General features: G+C 42.8%; 2 long non-coding RNA genes across 2 annotated transcripts; both read right to left on the bottom strand.

Annotated features, from left to right (window-relative positions):
• Positions 1–468: 468 nt before the first annotated feature.
• Positions 469–1,585, bottom strand: LOC112848178 (uncharacterized). Its single transcript, XR_003222144.1, has 2 exons — positions 1,524–1,585; positions 469–1,088 (listed from the first exon to the last, which is right to left on the bottom strand). It is a non-coding gene; the product is annotated as an uncharacterized LOC112848178 (long non-coding RNA).
• Positions 1,586–3,998: 2,413 nt separating this feature from the next.
• Positions 3,999–5,955, bottom strand: LOC109204155 (uncharacterized). Its single transcript, XR_002063711.2, has 3 exons — positions 5,693–5,955; positions 5,348–5,592; positions 3,999–4,440 (listed from the first exon to the last, which is right to left on the bottom strand). It is a non-coding gene; the product is annotated as an uncharacterized LOC109204155 (long non-coding RNA).
• Positions 5,956–6,211: the final 256 nt, after the last annotated feature.

Genomic DNA, 6,211 nt, shown 5'->3' with positions numbered 1-6,211 from the left:
CCAGACAGGCTCCCACTGTCAATCTTTTTAAATCTTATCTTAAAACGCATTTTTATGTACTTTTAATACAGCATGAGAGTTATTTGTTAATTCATATTTGGTGTTTGTTTTTAATACTCTAAGTTGTTTTATTAGGTATGTTGTATTCTTGTACAGCACTTTGGTCAACGCTCCTGTTGTAATTAAATGTGCTATATAAATAATTAAACTATTAAACTATTAATTAAACACATTAAAATAACTCATTATTAAAAGGGAGCTTTGTTTCTCAGGGAGAACTCACAGGAGGCGGGTTTGGGCACGGTGACCTCTGAGTAAACCGTCTGCTGCTCTCGTTCAGCTGGACGGTCTGAGACTCGCTGATCATGATTTTCTACTTCAGATAGAAACATCATGACCAGAGAGCAGAACAGAAGACATCAGGTCAGGTTGGTATTATTTAAAGAGAAACCTGCCAATTACTGCTGATTCAGCTTTATGTAGCACCAAATCGCAACAACAGACGTGATTTGGCGCTATATAAATGAGTTTTTTTATTGTAAGGTAAAATATTGTAACAATAATACAAAAAGCTGCCAGAGCAGCTTTGCATAATTCATAGTTCAAAGTAATCCTACTGTATCTCACACCGGGCCTTAGCGCAGCCCCTCAGTCACCCTCCATGGACGATCCATCGTCCAGTTTGCATGTCACAGTTTCTGTTTGAGCGTTCTGCTAAAAAACGATGAAACCCTGAATAATTTGTGACTCGTTTGGAGTTGGTCCGGGATATTTTATATAGTCAGGATTTGACTGGATTTTTACTGGGTACTGAGGCTCTCTGGTTGGATACGTCCTCTCTGTGTGGGTCAGTGCACTCTCCGCCCTGCAGGTGAGCTCCTCCTCCTCCAGGTACGGCACACAGCTGGTCACATGGTACGGGCTGGACTTTGAGGTCTCATCTTTGTTCTCTAACATGTATCTGGAGGGCAAAAGCCACACAATCTTAGGCAGCGGGTTGCCTTCAGCTTCACACTGCAGCCTCCAGGGGGCGCAGTCTGAGCCACAGGGCGTCTCCACCACAGAGAGGTTCAGGATGTGAGGCTCAGCTGGGAACAAGAAGCAGAAAAAGTGATCTAATTAAAAATGATTTTCCTTCATGTGACACCTTAAACCAGCCTGGCATGAAACGCTCTCTGCTTCATTCACTCTGTTTAATGACTTCCAGCCATGAGTGTGAGTCTGGCTTCAGATGCAGCTTTGACAACAATCTTCAGAACAACTTGTATCTCTGTATGTTGGATCTTCTCCAGCAGCAGAAAACCAGACATGAATGTGTCTCTGAACAGCTGCACAGAAAAGCCTGCAGGATGAATGACTACAGGTCACCGCTGAAAAATTTACAGTCCAGTGTGACTAAAACCTCGGCAAGGTCACAAGGTCGCTGTGTGGCTATCTTTCTTTACAGTCTTTGCACACAGAAGAATGTGACTCATTACGACTTTGATGACATTCAGTAAAAGCAGAACTCGGGACGACCTTACCTTCAACATAGGGAAGGAAAAACTCCCTTTTAACAGGAAGAAACCTCCGGCAGAACCAGGCTCAGGGAGGGGCGGGGCCATCTGCTGTGATTGGTTGGGGTGAAAGAAGGAAGACAGGATAAAGACATGCTGTGGAAGAGAGACAGAGATTAATAACAGATATGATTCGATGCAGAGAGGTCTATTAACACATAGTGAGTGAGAAAGGTGACTGGAAAGGAAAAACTCAATGCATCATGGGAATCCCCGGCAGCCTACGTCTATTGCAGCATAACTAAGGGAGGATTCAGGGTCACCTGGTCCAGCCCTAACTATATGCTTTAGCAAAAAGGAAAGTTTTAAGCCTAATCTTGAAAGTAGAGATAGTGTCTGTCTCCCGAATCCAAACTGGAAGCTGGTTCCACAGAAGAGGGGCCTGAAAACTGAAGGCTCTGCCTCCCATTCTACTTTTAAATATTCTAGGAACAACAAGTAGGCCTGCAGTGTGAGAGCGAAGTGCTCTAATAGGGTGATATGGTACTACAAGGTCATTAAGATAAGATGGGGCCTGATTATTTAAGACCTTGTATGTGAGGAGCAGGATTTTGAATTCTGGATTTAACAGGAAGCCAATGAAGGGAAGCCAAAACAGGAGAAATATGCTCTCTCTTTCTAGTCCCTGTCAGGACTCTTGCTGCAGCATTTTGGATCAGCTGAAGGCTTTTCAGGGAGTTTTTAGGACATCCTGATAATAATGAATTACAGTAGTCCAGCCTGGAAGTAATAAATGCATGAACTAGTTTTTCAGCGTCACTCTGAGACAGGATATTTCTAATTTTAGAGATGTTGCGCAAATGGAAGAAAACAGTCTTACATATTTGTTTAATATGTGCGTTGAAGGACATGTCCTGGTCAAAAATGACTCCAAGGTTCCTCACAGCATTACTGGAGGCCAAGGTAATGCCATCCAGAGTAAGAATCTGCTTAGATACCATATTTCTAAGATTTTCAGGGCCGAGTACAATAACCTCAGTTTGATCTGAATTAAGAAGCAGAAAGTTAGCGGCCATCCAGGTCTTTATGTCTTTAAGACATTCCTGCAGTTTAACTAATTGGTGTGTGATACCTGGCTTCATGGACAGATAGAGCTGGGTGTCATCTGCATAGCAGTGAAAATTTATGCTATGTCTTCTAATGATGCTGCCTAAGGGAAGCATGTATAATGTAAACAGAATTGGTCCTAGCACTGAACCCTGTGGAACACCATAATTGACCTTAGTGTCTGAAGAGGACTCTCCATTTACATGTACAAATTGGAGTCTATTAGATAGATATGATACAAACCACTGCAGTGCAGTACCTGTAATACCTACAGCATGTTCTAATCGCTCTAATAGGATATTATGATCAACAGTATCGAACGCTGCACTGAGGTCTAGCAGGACAAGCACAGAGATGAGTCCACTGTCAGAGGCCATAAGAAGATCATTTGTAACCTTGATAATCCCTGAATAATCCTGTCTGGGGGTGAAGAAGCAGCCGAGGACAGCATCTTCCCCTCTGGAGACTCTGACCCTTGGAGAGACGGTCAGCTTCCATCCAGCTGAGACAGAACCTGACAGAACACATCTGGATGGTTAGGTTTCATGTTTGAACTCACTGTACAGCTCCAACCAGCGACACTCGGACTCTACCAGACCTCTGAAGATGCTCTAAGACACCAGCAGCAGGTTCTTTAAGACCTGCAGGACATCCTCCAGCCTCCTTCAGAGGAGCTCCTGGTCCAAGGAGGATGGGTTTATCCATCTGTGGCCTCATTTGAAAAAGCTCTGGAGTGTCTCAGTGATTTTCCTGCTGGTTGTGGAGCGTGGTGCGGTTCAGGTTGCATCACTCTGTGGTGAACTTTGCGCTCTTGTGTTTCCTCCCCCTGTCTAACCTCAGTGCTGTGGTGTTCACCACCAACCGCTGTGTCTTTCAGTAACAGAAATACAAAGCCAGGCACTTTTGTCACACACTCTTTAAATTCTCATGTCCTGTGTCTCTAAATGAATGACTGAAAGGATTATCAAGATCTAAAGTCAGGATCTCTCTACTCTGAGTCTTATAATCCTCTCCGATGCCATCCTGCTTGAACCCAGATTCAAAGTTCTTACCTGAGACGATCGCACTCAGAATGAGAGAGAAACGCTGCAGCCACATCCTCGGACTGACAAAGAAATGAAGCCGTCAAACAACAAATTCAGGAAGTGTGAAATGTGTCATTTCTAAAATGATCATTTCCTGTTAGTTAACGAGAATAATAGGTATGTGAGAGAGCCCAGAGCCACCACTGCAGGGTTTCACACATTTTACTGCCTGTTTTCTTTGTGTTTTCATGTTTGTGAATCAGGATGTTTGCTGGCTGGAGTCTTGTGGTCTTTATTAAAGCCTGTATCTGTGATGAAGCTGCTTTTTGCAGCGTGCTGATGATCTGGTGGTCTCTGACTCAAACCTGCTTCAGTCTGATTTCAGACATTTAAATAATGAACAATATGAAATATATTTAAGGTTTCTAAATCCTCCAACTTTCTGTTTATTTCACAGTTTAGATGAAAATGTGACAGATGTTCAGAGTGCTGTCTCACTGTGATGATTATTTCTGTTCTGCTTGGGTCACTTTAGTCTGTGGTTCCTGTTTTGACTTCATTTTTGTTCCCATTATAAAATTAATTTTGTTGATTTGATGTGTTTTATTTCTCTCTTGATTTTATTGTTGTTACTCGTGTCCTCAGTCTCTTCCCACCTCCACCTTCCACATTTATTTTAGTCATAAATGAAGGATCAAGACTCACAGCACTTTGGCCCTTCGATGGCTTTTCTGTGAGGAGACCTTCAGACACATGTGGCTCGCCCCGCCCACACAGCGCCACAGGTCACCCACATCTGTGTGTCTGCTACGCTGTAATAATAAGGAAACACCACACGGGAGACTGTAAGAAGGTGAAAACAGCACACGTTTTATGACAGTCTCATATGTAATATAAGGCTGAGAGAAGGACTTTAACTATCCGTACTCTATATGAGGCGTTTTTAATTACACTAAAAAATAAAAGCATGGCATCATTTCAAAAACACTGATAAGCCGACCATGAACTGAAGCTTGTGTGTGCCTCCCAAACCTGCAGCACAGGCCTTTAAAACAGTCATTAAGAAACGTAACTGAGCATCAGGCTGGTGCAGACCTCAAGGTTTAATCCCTGAGCTGCTCTTAGACAGCTCTCTGCATTCAGCCACTGTAACATAGCGTTCAGGCCGAGCGATGAATATGTGGATCTACAGCGTTAGAGGCTGGTACTTATATATAGCACAGTTGCCTGTGTAGAGTCTGACTTTTGATACGCAGCTGTGTGAGAGAGTCTGTTTTATGGTATTACTTGTTACCCCACTGTGACCCAGGCATGGGCACACTGTGGGCCCCATATCATGCTGCCCCACATCTGCAAACATTTGGTTTAAAGTGAATAAGATACAGTGTTGGGAAGGTTTAAAATGTATTCCACTACAGATTACATACATGCCCCAAAATGTATTTTGTAACGTATTCCGTTACTCCCCAACACTGATGGGATACGAGGGCTATGGTGCATGTAGCAGGTCACATCCTCAGACTGACCGCACACGGAGAGTAAAACAGGAAGTTCTGAGAAAAGCGTCACCTCTAAAATAAGTGCTTCCTGTTAAGTGGACAAAGAAGAAACAGAGACCACTTCCAAACTGGCTTTACACCTTTTACTTTTACTTAAATTTGATATGTTGTTACAGATTGAATTTAGCTTGACATGTTGATCTGCTGATGGAGTACTCACACTGTGTTTGGACCCGAGTGATCCTGATCTCCGTGCACTGCTCCCTTTGAGACCTTCAGTCCAGCCATAGTGGGACTGAGGAGAGCAGTGGCTGCAGTTTAAAATACCTTTGAATGTTTCTGAATCCTCCAGATTATAACTGCTCCTGAAGGGTTTTCATGTTCGAAGTAGAATAAAGGGCCATGCTCCAACTGATGTTTAACCAGTATTTTAATCTTCTTTTCACCAGCAAACACCGTGAAAAACTATGGTGAAACGATCAATGAAAAACACAGATATTATGTCAGCAGAATAAAAATTGCAACTCAGATAAAACGTACACACAAAGTAAATGCACCAACATACCGTGTGCGCCTTTCTACTGAACATTCAGGAGCAATTGTCGTCCATATCGTCCATATTTTCACCTTTTACACAAGCCAGCCTGCTCTTTCTGTCTCGAGCCTTCAGTCTCTGGTGACATGTGCGCTTAATTGAACATCACCTCAAAGCATGCGCACCACAAAGCGCCACACTCAGGTCCACCAGTAGGTGGCGACAACACAACATGAATCCAGATTAAACACCAAATTTTGAACATTGCAATCACATAATAATTACATTTCAATGCGACAGCTACACAGATTTTCATTATTTCCAGGTTAACATGGAAATGTGAGGGTCAGACTGGGACAATAATGCTCTTTTAAAGGGACTGTTTTATAATAAAGGCGTGTTTCCAACCATGGAGTAACACTGTGAAAGCTTCACACAGCATAATGCACATGAACAGTTTCAGTTCATATAAAGAAAACAGCATCACAGTCTGAGTCACGTTTCCATTTATCAGGTTATTTCGTTTGTTGTGTCTGTGTTATGATGCGT

Source organism: Oreochromis niloticus, linkage group LG11, assembly GCF_001858045.2.
Source record: "Oreochromis niloticus isolate F11D_XX linkage group LG11, O_niloticus_UMD_NMBU, whole genome shotgun sequence".
Classification (NCBI taxonomy): Eukaryota; Metazoa; Chordata; class Actinopteri; order Cichliformes; family Cichlidae; genus Oreochromis; species Oreochromis niloticus.
This window is presented reverse-complemented; position numbering and strand designations above follow the sequence as displayed.